Raw genomic sequence first — 18,136 nt, 5'->3', positions numbered from 1 at the left:
CATCTTGCAGGTAGAATAGTTTCCAGCTGCCTACTTTGCCTGAAAAATCTGTCTGTTATATGTTATTTGAACTCAGGATAAGATCGTACTTTGTTTCAGCCCTGAAGGGCTGACCATTTCAGTATCCCTCCTTCACTTCAGGGAATCATGTATATATTCTGTAGGCTCTCACTGTTCTCAAATTGTGTGCTGTTGGTCTATAGATAGTTGCTAATTAGAGAAGTTAGGTGGAGAAACCTCAAGTGTGTGTTTCAGTTTCCAAGATTCCCTGAACCCTTGGCATATACTTCATTTCCAAAACAATTGAGAGCCTGCCCTTAGAATGATGGGATAGCATTATACTGGCTTTGTCAAGGCTTGTACTAGGAAAAGAAAGAAAAAAGGATTAAATTATTAAAAGAGGAAAGCTTATTTCCTCCCCTTCTCTGCTAAGGCTTCTTTTGGGTTATTTTTATGCTAAGGTCGAGAAAATCACTCTTTTACAGACAATATTTACCTGCTTCTTTTTAACCTCTACTGAGTAAGATGGCTAAATACAGGAATGCACATGCAATATTTATGTTGCTGTGAGACAAAGATACGCTCTTAACTTGGCCTGATCTGAAAATAAAAGCTCTTTTGGTCAGAATCACTATTGCTTTTATGAAGTCTATAATGATTATGCTACAGCCTGTAGTGTTAATGATGTTTACAAGTATCTCCCATTTCCCTTTCCATTTGGGATTAAACTGGTTCCATATAAACATATACCATGTCTTGATCAACAGTGTCACTGAAATATGTAAAGCAGTGCTCATTTCATGTATAATGTTAAAAATATCACTTCTTTTTCTGTGAGTTGCCTTTCTTGGTAAACTTTTGATTCTTAATTCATGACCATTGTGACTGAATCTGCATTTTCTCTCCAGGTACTTTCCTGAGCTGTACTTCTGTTGTTCTGAAGAGCTGCTAGGTAATGAATGGCAGTTAATTCAGTGTTGTGCAGGGCTCAACCACCTGCTGCCAGAGTAGGTCAGAGGATAAACTGTGGCTCATTGCAAGAGAGTTCGCCTTAGCTGGTAGCCACGGTGAGACCTGAAGTCAGTGGAGTTCTGCAGCAGCTCTGGGGTGGGATTTAGCTGACAAAGGCTTTATGCAGTACTGACAAAAATATGTGGAAAGCTGAGCATAAGAGATCATGGGGAATTCTCCATTTCTGTTTGCCCAGTAAGATCTTAACCACGATGAAAGCACGTTCTTTGAGGTGAAGAAGATCGCCTTGTTATTTCAAAACTGGTTATACTTTCCCATCTTTGGTTTGATTTTTGCAGGCATAGTTAAGAGTCTTGACTTCTGTGTTGCACAGAAGACAACTCATCCCTTCTTTCCTTCAAACTGCACAGGGTCAACATGACTGTTAGATTGCAAATATTTTGAGAAGGGTTGTTTTGACAATATGCAAAAATACTTGCTGCAAAGAGTAAAATGGCTGAAGATAGAAAAAAATATTTAATTTCCTTGAAGTTAAAGAGGATAAACTACTTAGACCTTTGATTTAAATTTCTGTCTTACCCTTTTTCTAAGAACTTTCCTTACTTCCTTTGTCTTTGAAAGGAGGGAACTTAAAAGATGAGCATCCAGAGCTGGGAAAAAAAAGTATTAAAAGTAGTGTTCTAAAATATTTAAAAGTTTTGAAAGAAGTAATTTAAATAGAAAAACCATCATCTCATTGGTGACTGCTTTTACTTCAATAAATTTCCCGTCAAAAATTCCAGTGTTCTGTGTATGTTGAAATGAGTGGGTATCCTGCTGTAATTCGGAGTGGAGTCTTTCTGCTCTCTCATATTTGCCTTTCCCAGTCTCAACAGGATGTACCCCAAAACAATACATTGACTCATTTTCTTACTGTCTTTTGCTACTGCAATACACTGACCGTGACTTAGTATTGGATTGGGTGGAATTGACTCAGAGCAGTGTTTGGCTGCGAGTCACTGGTACAGGTGATGTTTCAGGGAAATTTGAAGACTCTCCTTTTTTATGCTTCCTGTGGGTAAGTATCTTGAGTTATTTACCCACATTTTCAGTGAACTTTATACCTGTAAGAAATGTTTTACTGTTAATTGCATGGAGTCATAGCTCTTTGAGATAAAATGGGTAGTTTTATTGTTATATTGATATTTAGGATAATTGGAATGTGAACTTTCATTAGCATGCTTGGTCATCAGGAAGGCATAGAGGTCTTTAAGTAAGTATTAGTATCTTGCATCCTTTTTCTGTTGCTCTAAGTAGATAACGTAATCTTTCCTGGCCATTTTTTTTGTTTTTTTTTTTTAAATAGATATTTGACTCATATGTCAGGTAGCTGCAAACCAAAAACCTAATCCTGCAAACACCAAAGCATGCATGAAATTTTCTCAGATAAGGATTTTTACTGACATGGAGATTGCTGAGGTGAACAGTGGTTCAACTGCATGTAGTAAGAAACCCTTGCGTGGAATCATTGGCTCTTAGAAGTGTGAAGGTGTCTGACAATTAGCTTTAAAATATTTTTTATCTTTATGTAAAGAATTGCTTCAGTGAAAGCACTCCCATGTGCCTTATCAGAAAAAATAAGATTTCTCCAAAGTGTTTCTTTAAAAAGCCTTTCTCAGAAGTCTTACTATGCAGAATACTCCACCTCTTATATCTAGACCAATTTTCAGAGGCTTTGACGAGGCAGTTTAGTCTGATATGCACCATAGGAGTCTATTAAATAAAATATACATAGATTAAAATTCCTGTGGTATTACCTTTTTTCAAAAAAAAAAAATTTCATCAGTAGGTCAGGCAGGAGTAATATAAAATTGAATTGCAATAATGTTTTTTCTTCCACACATATACTTTTTGCTTTTAATGACATTAGCCTGGTTCAATACTCAGCACCATTTGGCTCAGTGACTGTATCAGGTATTTAGGTCCATCCAATGCATATTAGGAGTTACTCCGTTTCTAAGTAATGCAAATATTTCAACAGATCGTTCAACAAAGCTGTAACTTTGTATCTCAACAACTAGCTTCGTGTGCTAAATATGCGGTACTCCGTGGAGAATTCCCTGAACTTCCAGCATATTTCCTTGTACTCAGCAAGTGTTTCTAAGAGCAGTGTGATTCTAAGAGACTGAGTGCTTGGTGTAGAGGTTCAGCATGGTCTGGTTTCAAACTCTGTACGTGGGCAACCTTGCCAGGTGTCATCTGCCATAAACTGGAACCAGTGGTGCCTCCCTGTAATTAGCAGTGTCCCACAAGGTTCGGTGTTGTTTAACTTGTTCATCAATGCCTGGATGAAGGGGAAGATGCCTCCTCGGCAAGTTCAGTGACAACACAAAGCTGTGAGGAGTGGCTGATATCCCTGAGTGCTGTGCAGCCCTTCAGAAGGGCCTCAACAGGCTGGAGAGATGGGCAGAGAAGAACTGCCTGAAATTCAGCAAAGGCAAATGCAGGGTACTGCACCTGGGGAAGAGCAACCCTCTGCACCAGTACAGGGTGGGGGCTGATCTGCTGGAAAGCAGCTCTGTGGAGAAGGACCTGGAGGTCCTGGTGGACAATAAGCTGCCATGACCAGCAGTGTGTCCCTGTGGCCAGGAAGGCCGATGGGATCCTGGGGAGCATTAGGAAGAGCATTGCCAGCAGGTTGAGGGAGGTGACCTTGCCCCTCTGCTCAGCCCTAGTGAGGCCACATCAGGAGTGCAGTGTCCAGTTCTGGGCTCCTCAGGACAAGAGAGACGTGGAGCCCCTGGAGCAGGTCCAATGGAGGGCAACAAAAATGATTAAGGGACTGGAGCATCTCTCTTATGAGGAAAACCTGAGAGAGTTGGGCCTATTCGGCCTCGAGGAGAGGCAATTGACAGGGGACCTCATCAATGTCTATCTGTATCTGCAGGGAGGGTGTCAAGAGGACAGAGGCAGGCTCTGCTCTGTGGTGCCAAGCAGTAGAACAAGAGGCAATGGGCAGAAACTGAGGCGCAGGAAGTTCCACCTGAATATTAGAAAGAGCTTCTTTACTGTGTGAGTGACCGCACACTGAAACGTTGGCCAGAGAGCTTGTGGAGTCTCTCTCACAGGAGATATTCAAGAACCATCTGGACACAATCCTGTTGGACCAGATGTCCCTACCAGTGGTCCCTTCTAACCTTACCCATTCTGTGATTAATTTACTTGATAACACCGAATAATTCCACTAGGATGTCAGGAATATCCTAAAAATAAGGGGAGATCTAGTTTATAGTCCACTGCTCAGTGTCTTAAGTGGCCAGCTGGTTACTCTGTATGGAGGACTTCAGTGTCTCTTTGTGGAATGAGTAGTATTTGGAAATCTTAATTGCTCTGCTGCTGCTTTGATGTAAAATACAAGCAAGTAAACTGAAGGAAGTAATTTTGGTCTTGTGTGTTTTGCTTTTGATCTTCTGAATAAATTTAAGTTTACTGTAAATTTGTCAAAGTTAGGAAACTCAAACCAAAAGCATTACTGAAGTCATGCCCTTAGCAAACCTGGTAAAATACCACTCATAAAATTTTTGAATGCTCGTCCTGTAGTTTCTTTCTTCCTTTCTATGGCCATTAACAACACTGTATTGTTTCTGGTTTGCAGGTTATTATTCCACCTGACATGTGCATATGCTGAGACCTTATCCTGTGTCAGATGTATACTTTCATATTATACATATATATGCACATTGCGTTCACAAAATACATTCAATCACAAGATACTCTTCAGTATTAGAAATGAGTGTGCTGTAGATAATGACACATTTAGGAGATTAGATTCCCTGAACTTGAAGAGCATTAGGCTTGTTAACGTAGACATAAGCTCTGTGTTGGGCTTATGCTTTATTTTTCTCTTGCTCTGATAGTTTCGATATAAAAATTAAAAAGTAAAGTTGCAAGGTTAGTCAGAAGGAATGAGTGGGACCTAGTGACTAGAAATGGAAGTATTGATGAGAATTTGTCCAAGTGTGTTGTGGTTTGAAAAACCTCTTTCTTTCATGCTAACATCAAAAACACTGCTCAGATACAGACAATTCAGTATTCTTGAGACATTAATTAAAAGATCAAGCACCGTAAGGCAGCAGTGCACACTTCCTTAATTTAGTCTCATAACTGTGTATCATCCCTGGCCAGTAAGGGTAGTTTACTGTAAATCACTGTGATTCTTGTCCTTCCTGATAACACCATATCACATTGTCAGTTTGAAACACTGCCTGCTCATTTTTACTTGCAAACTGCAGTGCTTCTTTTTTGTACGTATACATAAAGATTTCAGTATCTGTTTGTATACATGCAAACCATATGCCTTATTTGCAAATATATCTTGACAAATGTATTTTCCAGCTAGGAATATGAGTGAATTCTACTGGTGAGACTTTATAAGAGGTACATACATTTGTATTCAAATAGAAGTAAATTTTGAATTCTTCTGGATATTCTGCTAGTTTTCTGCATGAAGATTCCATATTAGAAGTAAAAAGTACATTTCTGTTGTGTGGACACTGAAATTTTGATATAAAATTATAATGTACATAGATCCCAACTGCAAACACCAGGAAATAATTGTCCTGGTTTTCAGGTTCCTTACTTTTTGTCAGTGTAAGCCAAGCATGCACTCAGTCAAAAGTATGTGTGTTTTATATTCCAGATGTCACAGACCAGGAACCTAACCAGAATTGTGCCTGATATTTATCTGCAGTTTCAGGGAAGCATAATGTTTTCCATCATCAAAGACCAAAGGGCCAGATTGATACATTCCCATCTTGCTAATGAGCACAGAGAACAGAAAACCATCTTTGCAAGCTGGGACAAATTATACTACTGCAGTTTAACAAAATGCTGAGTGGTACTGTAGCTTTGTATGAGATGGGTCATCATCAGCCTTGGGAGAACTGGCTGTAGGATGGATTTTCATCCCTTCCATTGTAAAGTAAAAGACCTACACTTAAGCCAGCATGGACAGGTTTTCCATCCCACTGCTGGGCAGTGAGATAGCTGTGAAGAGTATCTACCTCTTCCTGTATCTGACTCAGCTCAGCTGGCCAGCAGTAACGTGCTGGGTCATGCCAATTCAGTTGCTTCTGGTCCATATCTTCCTTTAGTGATGCATGAAAGTGCTCTGAAAATATAAATACTTATTTTATCTGTGGAAGTGATGTAGTGAGTTGTCTACCATTTCTCTAAGGTAGTGCTTGAGGCTTTGCACAGCTGCAGTATTTCATTTTATGAACATTGAATTCTACACCATGGGCTATTAGCAGAAGTTATCCTGTCTGCCTTAGCTATTTGTGAGCTTTTTCCAGTACCAGTAGTGGGTTAATCTGTGAAGTTGGATCTAAACAGGAAAAGGTTAAGGTATATATGTGATAATGAGTAAAAAAGAGAAACCAAGTTCAAGTGTAGCTAGGATATTTATTTTCTGAGAAGATAGTGTTCTGCTTGACTAGAATGCTTACTTTATTTATAGAAAAAAACTCCCATGTCCTTAGTTCACAGGACAGTTCTGGCTCTGCTAGTTGCTTGGTAGAAAAAGTACTTTTTGGAATGCAACTGCAAAACATTCATGGCATTTCTTGGCAATTAAGAGATCCTGAGCATTAAGGGAAAGTAGTTCTTGTTTTGTCTAGTTCTAATAATGTTCATGTTTTGAGCAAACTTTCCACAAAGACAGATTTTTGTTAGGACTATTTGTAATAATGAAACTAACGCTATGATGTGAGTAGCTACAACGTACTGACCTGTGTAGGAACCACCAAGCTGTTTGGTACCAGTCAGCCCCTTTGTCCATCATGATTCTTTGAATTTGTGATCCTGCATTTTTAGATATTTTGTGCCTTTTTCTTGTGAAACCAGGAGAATATCGCTTCCAGTATGATCTAAATTTTTGAACAAAAAGAGCGTTCAAATTATAAACTCAGAATCCTGAAAACGTTTCCGGGAGAATATATCAGTGTTGATGTGAGCTTCTGTAGAAATGGTTATCACTGAGCAGCTTTTGCTCTGGCAGTTAAGAGCAAGTGTGCATGAGAGGGGGTGGCCTAGCACCTAGCAACTTGTCTGGATGGAATTGCCACAAAAAGGCACTTTCGGTGCTGGCTGAGGACATGGAGACGAAGTGGGTGGAGGTTTGGCCTTTCTGGGTATCTTCTGTGTGGTCCCTCAGCAGGCTGATGTAATTACATGGTAGACAAGTGGCCATCTAGAACCATCCATTTAGAAATGACTTGAGTGCAGGCACAGGCATTTGGTGTGGAGTGTCAGGAGTATTTGTTACTGTGCACTGTGTAGTTCATCTGCTTGCTGCTGGAGTTCAGAGGTGTATATTTACTATTAATAATCTGAAAGTCTCAGTTGCTAATTCAGCTCTGCAAGCCCTCAGTGCCCGTCTCAGACAGGTCACACTTATCTTTATCTCAATATGCAAATATCTAAAATGAGAAGAACATCTGTTAGCATCATAGGAGGTTGTGTAGATGACTCTAATGGTTGTAGCAGTCTGAATTAGGGAAAGTGTTGTGATAATGCCACTAAGATGGCTCTAAGCCACCAGTATGATGTTGCTGTGAAAGAGTCTAATGTGCTTCTGCGATGCATTAGACATGGTATTTTTGTAGAGAGAGAGAGAAATGGTAATAGCATTTTGTAAAGCCTTCCTGAGACCTCATCTGGAATATTGTGTCCGATGATCTTCCTTTGCAGTGAACAGAAAGGTGAACTTAAATTGGAGCAGGTGCAAAGACAGTTTAATAAGCTGCACAGGAGATTTATTCTGGAATGACAGTAGAAAGTTAAGTTATGAGATGAGTCTTTGGATTTGAAGTATAGAGGTCTCCAAGGGGTCTGAAGGGAGACTGAAACTGCTTGTTTTGATTATATTTATTTGGCACTAACAACATGCTTCAGTATTTCCAGTGGTTGCTAGTGGATAACACAAGCATGCTTTTTTGCTCTTCTCCCAAACCCTTTAATAACAATTTAATTTTACTTGTCCCCTGTTCTAGGCCCCACCTTCTAACATTCATCATGGAACCAATTACTAGATCTGGGGTCAGGAATGAATGGGTCCCCTCAGGAAAGAGAACATACAATAGATATTCCTTTTTGTTGTGTTAAACATGCTCCACTTAACTGTGATCATTTAGGAGAAGTTACTACTTAGCAATTATTAAAAACATGCAGCAATTGCAAAAGACATAGAAAATAGCCAGTAGTAAAGCTGTAGTATAATTACAGCCTTTCCTATAGCTATTTTGCCTTTTGTATGGTATTGAGAAGCATTTTATGGGGTTTAGGACACATGGAGCAGATATACAATGGAAACTGCAGAACTGAACATTCATCGTGTAGTTGCCTGCAGTTGCACGTTCATCCTGAAAGAATCATCCCGTGTCTCTGAACTGTGCTGAGGCACAGTGAAATGCTGGGTTGGTGATCCAGAGGAGGTGTAGCGTTCTTTCTGCTATTCAAACTTTACTGTTTGGTGCAGAGAAGTTTCTCAGTCATTTGTCATCTCCTGTAGCCCAGAAGAATTGCTCTCAGTAAGTGGTGTCTTGCAGTTCGGTTATCACTCTGCCTTTGCATTTTTGGTGTTTCTGTGAGAAAGTAGACTTCAGGGAAATCAGCATATCATCAGTGACCTCAGTCAGACCTTCCTCCCCCAGGGGGGGAACTACAGAAGCAAAATGAGATGTGAAATTCTTTCAAAAGCTCTACCTTTGGTATTGAATTCAGTAACCAGAATGTGGGCAGGAAGGCAGAGGATGATAAAAAGAAGTGCTTCCTTTAGGTTATCTTGTTTTTTCAGAAAGCTGTGCAACCTGAGAGGGGCATAGTGTGTATAACATATTCATGGCATAGCTGCTTCCTGGTAAGTGTGCAATAGGAGGAAGTGTTGTTCTTAAATTAGTAAGTGAAAAAGCAGCTGATAAAGGATGGGCTACAGCTTTCTAGATTTTATTCCAGACAGGATTTAAAGAGAAAGTTTCTTTCAAGTGTTTAATTGGAGGGCCAGATTAAAAAGTAAGCTATAACTTCCTGGTGTTGATAGGCTGAGGCCATATTGTACCACCAAACATTCAGTTGGCTGTGAAAAAGGCTTTATGCTTTAGGTGACTATTGTCATTTAAAAAAAAAAAAAGTTCTAGGGAATGGCTGTAATGAAAACCTGGATATTTGTAAAATACCTTGTTAGGCAGTGGTGCACTCTCAAGGAAGAGAACTAGTTAAGAGTACTAGTTAAGTACTGTTCCTGTTTCTGCCAGTAACTTGCCATGTGGTTTTACACATATTTCAAAAGGTGACAGGTAACTTTGAGTAGATCATGAATGTTGTAATTGAGACCAGTTGAATGTCACTTTTATTTTTTACCATAAAAAGGCAGTAGCTCCCATTCAGGATGAATTCTGTTTCAAAAATGAATTGAGTACAGAAGACTTTACTTTTACTTGGCTTATTAAATGTAATAACAAATCTTCTAAAAATTCTGGCCATAACATTTATATTAAACTGTTAAAATGGATCTGATTTATAATTTACTTTGAAATCAAACACAAAAAAATGTACTAGGGATTATGTTTTAGTGGAAGGGACTTATACTGTCTAAATTTCTTTCCTGTTCAACACCTAACAGATCATCAGTCTGGGTGGAGAAATGGACTGAAGCCTTTCATGGACAATTGTGTGACAGCAACTGCACTGTTTATATTTAAACATCTCTGTTACTTTCTAGCAATGCCCTTCATGGTGAATTCCTGTAATTAGTGGTTCCTGAAAGTATCAGCACCTCCTCTCTCCCTCAGCTCTCTGAAGTGCGAAACTCAAGAATCAAAGAAGTGTTAACTATATTGGCTTTAGGCTCTATAAACTATAATCCCAGATCACTTGTTTGCTGGAATGTCCCAGGACTTACCTGTGTGACCGCGTTAACAACACCAGCCAGACTACAACAACTATAGTGATGATGCTAAAATCCCCTTGTTCTAGTAAGAGAGATGTTTTGACATGAGTTGGAATTCTTTTGGATGAAGGTTGTTAAGCAAAAAACTTTTTATTGCCAAACCTTCCCCACCAGACCCTTCCATGGAAGATTTAAAATAATTCATTGTATGATTCTGTCACCATTACTCTGGTAAATTTTCCATGTCAGGAAACTATTGGATGGTAAGAATCATTATTTTCCTTCCATCTTGCAGGCTCTGGGGAGGCACAGGCACTTTTTATTGTGACAAAGCAGGGAAAGGGTTGATTCTTGTCTTCATACTTGTGATTTTGGGGGGAAAATGATGGACCTTCATTTGTAAATTATTCTCTTGACCTTTCTGGCAAGGACATACGTGTGGGTGAAGTAAGTGTCTTTTTCATGTTGCTGGTGATGAAAACTAGAATATAAACCTTGTGGTACAAGGAGTGCCAGGAACTTGTGGGGAAGGGAAAAAAACCAGAGTACAAAGATTTCCTAAAATAAAAGGAGACAAATACTTACAGTCATTTTATGGCTTTTTGATCAGTTTACCAGTGGGTTTTTTTGTATTTTGGGGGGTTTCATGTGTATATGTGTTGGGGTTTTTTGGTTTTTATTCAATTCAGAATCAATCCACTACTAATAGCTATGTTATTAATTTCCTGTTATCCTAGCTAGCAAACCCATGTGAATATACTGATTAATAGGAGACCTCAGAGTGCCAACTTTTGAGAAATGCCTTGGATCACAAGTGATAATTGGCTTCTGCATGAGTTGTAGTCATTGCATTAGTTAGGTTTTGAAGCCTAGTTCCCAGAGCATGATTCATATTGACTGTCCTCCTTTCTCCATGGGAAGTGACAGTGATGAATTTCCTGGGTAAGGCAATCCTGGGGATGGGAGTCAGGATAACTAAATCTCCTTCTGCCTTCAACACCATCAGGAAATACAAGAAGTGGAAGAACAAGAAGTTGTATGAATTAAATATATTCATGTGACTGTTTGAGACCTCTTCAGAAGAAATATGAATAAATGCCATCTTACATTATCATAACACATACCTTTCAATGTTGAGTGCTTATCAGCAAGATCCAAGTATTTCGAACATTTTTATTTCCCTGTTGCATTTGGGATCAAATAAAGATAATTAGATACCACTTTCAGCATTAAAGTGTACTTAACTCAGTGTGGCTCAACAGAGGAATGAGTGATTTATTTGTAAATACTGTGTTCATTAGTGATATTGCATTTATACTTAATTTTTATATGTTGGACTCACAAAAAGGTTGTTGAAAGGTTGTGGTGTTGTAGTGTACCTAAATATTTTCAATAATTTGCTATTTGAATATAAAAAAGTAACCATTCTATTGGATTTTTGTGGTTAAATCAGGGAGTTATTTTTTCTTTTTAGAGTCAATATTGGACGAATCATTCATCTGTACTCATTAAGTAAAGTATGCTCTTACTAAATGGCCACAGTAGCAGTAATACAGCAGTAACATCGGAGGGATCTGTCCATAATCCAGGAGTGCAGCACAGGCTGGGCTCTTCCCACCTGAGAAGCAGCTCTGTGGAAAGGGATGTGGGCATTCTGGTGGACAGCAAGTTCAGTATGGAAGAACAATGTGCTGCTGTGGCAAGGAAAGCCAGCAGGATGCTGGGCTGCATCAACAAGGGTATCATCAACAGAAAAAAAAGTCATTGTCCCACTCAGTGCTTGCCAGGCCAGACCTGGAGTGCTGTGTTCAGTTTTGGTCCCTGGTGTGCAAAAATGTGTGGACAGGCTGGAGAGGGTCCAGAGAATGGCTGCAAAGATGATCAAAGGTCTGGGAACCTGCCATGTGAGGAAAGGCTGAGAGAATGGAGTTTGTTCAGCCTCGTGAAAAGAAGGCTTAGGGGAAACCTTATCATCATGTTCCAGTCTTTGAAGGGAGGCTGCAAAGATGTTGGAGACTCCCTTTTTGCAAGGAGTCCCATGGAAAAGATGAGGGGTAGGGGGAACAATCAGCCATTGGAATAATATCCCCAGGGAAGTTGTGGATTCCTCAGCATTGGACTGTTTCAAGATGTGGCTGGACAGTGTGCTGGGCCAGCTTACCTAGACTGTGTTTTTGCCATGGAAGGTTGGACCAGATGATTCATGAGGTCGCTTCCAAGCTGGTATTCTGTGATTCTGTGATTTTATAAAATCACCCTAAATTCAGCCTAAGCGCTCTTAACCCCCCTAACACACCAAAGGCAAAGAAGTTTGAGACAGGATAGGAAGATGTCTTTGGTTAGCTCGTACTTTCTGGCAAAAATAGATGAAAGTATGCTACAATCTGATTATATCCTGACCATGGTCAAAAGTAAGGCTGAAATTGCTATTTAAGGAGACTGGTTACAGAGGTTGTGTCATATCAGACAAAGATATGTAGAACAAAGATAAGAACACTTATCCTTGGTAAACAGTGCCAATTTGATTAAAAACCCTTCTTCCCTCCCCCACAGTACTTAATATATTTGACTGAATCAAGGGCTGTTTCGTCTTCAGAAAAAATGGTTTAAAAAAGTATTAGTAATTTGCTGTTAACTGGGATGTAGATTGAGTTTAGGTTGAGATTTAGACTCTAAGTAACTTTATTTTGGTTCCTTGTAAAATTTTGTGGTTTTAAATTTAAAAGAGTGGATGGTGTTAATCTAACATCAAAACAGGAGTAGCTGCAGTCCCCAAAGCCTTCATACAGCTGCCTTGACATCTAAATATATAGGTGTCTGTAGTCAGGTATTTAAATGCCTAAAATTCTACTTCTGCACTGCTGGTTTGGCTTTTCTTCTGCCCCAGTTCTTCTGGGATCCTGAAATTAAGTGTTCCTGCTCATTAGCCCTTGTACAGATCTCTTTAACACCCATCATTAGACGTGAGTTCAGCACAAAGCGTAGCAGCCATGGCTATGGCATGCTAATCACAAAAGCTGTGTAGAAACCAGGACAACACATGGAGTTAGTTGTTGAGAAGAAATTTGGAAATTGCCAGGGCAAGAGCCAAGCACGGGAAGTGAGTGGGGGAGTAAAGAAGTGGGAAAAACATTTGAAGATGAAAAGCGGTATGGAAAACCCAACAGATCTGTGAAGGGTGCAGAAAGCTGAGAGATTAAAAGGAATGCTAGTATAGGAGAGCTGGAAGCTAACAGGACTCTGGTTGCTGGGTGGGAGCAATAGGTCGTATAATGAAGTTGTTGAGAATGAAGTAATCACTGAAAAAGGGGCAGGGAGGCAGAACTGGGATCACAAATAGGAAACTGAGCCTAAAGACAAGAGTGAATGGGGGCAGTGGCACGTGTCCACAGGACTGGCAATAATAAAACTTGGATGAGAAGTGGCCAAGTTTTGAGGGAGACTGAGTGCCTGTATTGAGCAAGATGGAGCTTCTCCGTTCCAAGGGCTACTGTCTTAAAAATTAAACCAAGCTCAGAAAGCTGCCTTGAGTAAAAAGTTACAAAGATCAAGTGCTGCAAAGCTGGGAAGGTGAAGAATTAAGGTTGTCTAAAATATGTTAACTGACCTCCCCTGGGCATTTGCATTATGATACAGTTTTAAAATCTATGATCTCAGAATTGTATGGTCTTTCCAAGTGGAACATATGTTTATGAAGACTGCAGCAAAGTAGGACAAGTCTCTGAAAACATGCTATTATTTTTTGTAGAAACCCTAAGACAGATAGTGAATGGAGCAGTGCACAAGTGAGGGAAGATGTGTCACCTTAATTAGGCAACTAGATGGATATGGCTTCTCCAGTTTACGGTATTATAGAAAGCTAAATACTCTGAAAAATTAGTTTTAAGAACCTGGTTGAACACTGAAGTTTGTAATGGTCCTGATTCAGAAGTTTCTTTCTTGTCTCCGGGATCATATGATGCCCCTCGCAGGGGGCTGTAGTGTGGTCTGTTGTTACCTGACAGGACCAAAGAGGAGCTCTGTCCAAGAACTGGCATTTCTGTCCTCAGAGTGCTGTTGTGGAACAGGGCAGGATAACCTGGAACAGACAATGTGTAGAGCTGTGCTGTGACCATATGGAATGCAGCCGCTGGGCAGACTTTCACTACTCCTTTCTAGCTACTATGTTCACTGAATGAGGTTGGGGTCTGTGGAAAAAAAATTGTGCATTGTCACCTAATAGAAAGTCAGTCAAACTAGACTTAAACAAGGGTGCCCAATTTACTGCAAATCCTTAAAAAAAAAAGAAAAAAAAACTTCTGAGGAGCTTACCTTAAAAATTTGTTAGTTTCCACGTCATTGGATGCCTATCTTGTATTAAGATTTTAGGCTTATGTAGGATGTTGATGTTTGTATATAGCCTGTTGACTTCTTTTTCTTTCAAAGGGAGGCTTTTCTATACATTTATTCTGGGAAAATATGTGCAAAAAACCTATAAAATCTAGGAAGCGTGGTTACAGTCAGTTTTTTAATTTCCGTTGACTTCTGGTGAAGTCTTCTTTGAAAAATTGCACCTTGCCTAATTTTCTAATTATATATTTACTTGCATGATGGAGAAGAAGAAAAATTATTTTCTTTTGATCTGATGTAATTGGGCGCTGTATTTTAGGGGAGCTAATTCAATCTTATCTGATTATATCCTGACCATGGTCAAAAGTAAGGCTGAAATTGCTATTTAAGGAGACTGGTTACAGAGGTTGTGTCATATCAAATACATTGCTTTTCTACTCTGTTACTGTTAGATGAGCTGCTCTAAATTAGATGGTCTAATTCTGGAAAATTTGAATATGTGCAGGTGGACTTTTGTGTCAGCAAAAGCCACACTCATTTAATTGGAGCTCCATATGTCTGCAAAAATTGATTCCATATGGTTGAATGGCACCTTTTGAAAATGTTTCTTTAATTCATACTAGTGCCAGGAGAAAGAACAACTCTATTTTTTGAGCTCCCTAACAAAGTGACAGTGCACCTGTACACGAACCTTCTTTCAGTTTCTAAAGCAGTAATTGAGTATGTAGGATTTGCTTGTCACATGTTAACAGCCTAAATATGTGGCTAACAAAGGCTTAACTGTGTGCTCTCTGTTGGTACTCCTGAAAACAAGTGATGAAATATACCTAAATCATGCAGTCCCACCTTCTATTAGGTTGAATTTACATGAGTTTTCTTACAGAAAAAACTTTAATTGAGGGTCATGGTAAATCTAAAAAGGAAAAAAAAAAAAATATATAATGGTCAAATAAGACCCAGTTTTTTACATGGGGAAAACAGCTTTGAGTTTGCTTCTGGTTAACCACATTGATGGGAAATAATCCTGTGAGAAAAGCTGGCTATCTGAGTTTTTAAATTGGGGCCATGAAAGTTGATATAATCAAGACATGAACTATGAGAAGTAATGTAAATTATTTTTTTCTTTGTATTTTTTATTGTGCACAGGTACCCAAGGATAAAACTGGCCTGAAGGGAAAATCTGGGGGAAACTGGGGACCTTGACTGTTCTTGCACCTGAGTAAGTGCATGCTTAGTGGAAATCAGCTTTACAAAATGTTAAAACTGTGAAATAATTGTAAGCACCTCCATGCCTAGTTGCAGTTGTAACTTGAGACAATACTTTGGCTTTTGAATTGACAAAGACCAGAAGTAGTAGTGGTACCTACAGGGAGGGAATGTGGTATAGAGCCTTCAGTGCTTTTTGGTAGGTTTTCTTCTTACTGCTACCCTGGAAGTCTCTCTCCATAGAATGAAACATAGCTTATAAGTAGGATTTCTTGGTATTTTCATGTTTTGCCTTTTCAGTTATTTATCTTTAGAATAATTTCTGAGTTTCTTAAAGCTTAACTTGATGTTGCTGGTTTGTAACCATAGTAAGGCACAGAGACTCAGCAGAACTGAAGGTCAGGCCGGGTTAAATATGAGATCATCAGAGGGTGAAGGCTGAGAAGATGACCCTCTTGGAAGGTTGTCTTGGAAAGGATAAATGCTCATTTCATGAGGGTGGTTTTTTTTGAGACAAAAACCATTGTCTTGGTTGGGTTTGCTTCCACTAAAACAGGACAGGGACAGCTTTTCTCAATCAGCTTGGATGGGGCATGTGGTAGACATTCCTTGGCATCTGGAGGCCCCCAGTCCCAAACCCAGCCTACACAGTTTTCTGAGAAGGCAGGAAGACTATTTTCCATTTATTCACATAGCTTTCTTTCCTGGCAATCCAAGCATTATTCTCGTTGCAAAAAGTTATTTTACATGTTGAAAAGGTATGTTGATGCATTACTTATTATTTAATGCATTTTTTAGTCATACATATTCATATATGAAATGTATGTAATATTAATAAGCAGATACATTTTTTATAGCACGAAACTTCTTTCTACTGGTAACATATTTTTAAAAATGGACAAGTTAATTGAGTTTTCTGAAACAATTGCTAGAGCTGGAGCCTTTCTTCCTGGTGGCATTTCTCATGCTAAAAGAATTATCTTTGGTTTTAGAAAGCTTTACTATCTTTACTATAGCCTTACTGGTATCTACATTAAATTTTGAAAACAATACTTACTAGGCGAAAGTCTCTCAATTTAATCTGGTCTAAACTTGTTACCAATGGTGTTTATTCCAAATCTGTGCCATGGTTTATTCATATTCTTGTACTTAATGCATGAACTTATAAATTGATATCCATCACATCACCGCACAAAAAAATGAATTTAATTTTGCTAGATTATTTACTGTGTTTATCTTTGCAATAGAGTAGTAGACAAAAATGTCTCTCATTGCTTTCAATATTAAAGAGAATTAAATATATAACTTAAAAATATGCCAGGCTTTGTGAGCTATACACACCTAAGACTTTTAATTCTCTCAGAAATACATCATGGCAGCATTTAGCATTATCATTCTTTACAAATAATGCCTGAGACTGTATTATAAGTAATTGGTTGCTTTCCTGTGCATTAGCAGTCCTCATTAAAGTTCTGGTTCCTTGTCTTGCACTCGCTGTGTATGGTTTTAGGAATTAGGTCTCTGGACTAGTGAACAGGTGTAAGGTTTATTAAAGAAGAGAAGTTCGGTGTTCTTAAATGATAGTGGCATGTTTTGAAATCACAGTGGGCTCAAGAGCTCTGTTTTAAATCCAGCAGGGACCTTTGAGAGAGGTTTTTGCCTTGTTTCTTTTAACTTCTATACTAACATGCAGCAAATGTTTTCATTTATTTCCTGTGTTATCAGTCCTACTCTGCATATTTTAGTCTACTGCTTTTGACAGTGATGAAAGGCGGCTATTTCCCAACCTTTAGTATTTTGGGTGCTACATAAGCTCAGCTGTTCATTTTGAGAATATTTTCTTCTCCTGCTTTGTTCCTGTTTCCTCATTTGAAAGGCAGCACTAGAAATTCCACGTACAATTGCAATCTTCTTGGAATTATGATTTAGATTTTGTGCCTGTGTACGTGAGACAGGAGCTTGCCCATACAAAAGAAAGGCAGTCGTTCTGCTGGACTGGAGGACTTGTAGGTTTAGTGACAAAGATGCCGTGCCTTGACAAAGATACCGTGTCAGTGTTATGTTACTTTGTACCTGAAAATCATCCTTAATTGTTGTCTAATAAGGTAGAAGTCAAGAACTAGTGAACTAAGAAATGGGGATAATCCAATTAAATTGTGTAGTCTGTTCCTTCATGAATATAGGATTGATCTCTAGGTGTTTTACCCTGTTTATTATTTATTATATTATATTTATATTTATAAATATAATATTTATAAATAAACTGTAGTTTATTATATAAACTACAGTTACTGTAGTTACCGCATCACCTACAGATTTTCTCATTCAGACTTGAAATTGTGTGCCCTGGGGCAAGATTTTCTCTGTTAAGCATGAAAATGAACTGGCCTTGGTTTGGAGAGAGCATCCTGTGTGTAGCAGTTCTTGTGCCTGCTGTTCTGGAAAGATCAACGGGTTTTGTGCAAATCTGTATCTGGGCGTGAAGCAAGAGAAATGTATCTGTGATATAACCCTCCTCCTGCTGCATTTCGTTCTTTTCCAGGGATTGCTAGGTATTAGTCCATACTGTGTTTGGAGGCTGAAGTGAAGCCAACTGGTACTGTTGCTGTAGCCTGTTGATACTGTAGGATGAAGCTCTTCAAGTTCTTTTAGCAGTTAATTTCACAAAGATTGTTCTTATTTTTGTAAATTACAGTGTATGGT

At 38.9% G+C, this 18,136-nt stretch overlaps 1 protein-coding gene across 2 annotated transcripts in view; it reads left to right on the top strand.

Moving 5' to 3' along the window:
* Positions 1-18,136, top strand: part of TBL1X (transducin beta like 1 X-linked) — a 191,909-nt gene that overhangs the window by 38,860 nt on the left and 134,913 nt on the right. For both annotated transcript variants that reach the window (XM_042038089.1, XM_042038078.1), the window contains exon 2: positions 15,374-15,446. The gene's annotated coding sequence lies outside the window, so the exon portion shown is untranslated. The remainder of the gene's footprint in view (positions 1-15,373; positions 15,447-18,136) is intronic.

Source organism: Corvus kubaryi, unplaced genomic scaffold (genome assembly GCF_017639235.1).
Source record: "Corvus kubaryi isolate FWS band 111438036 unplaced genomic scaffold, C.kubaryi_AGA036_p1.0 133, whole genome shotgun sequence".
In the NCBI taxonomy this organism is placed as follows: domain Eukaryota; kingdom Metazoa; phylum Chordata; class Aves; order Passeriformes; family Corvidae; genus Corvus; species Corvus kubaryi.
The sequence above is the reverse complement of the archived record's forward strand: the minus strand, read 5'-3'. Positions and strand labels throughout refer to the sequence as shown.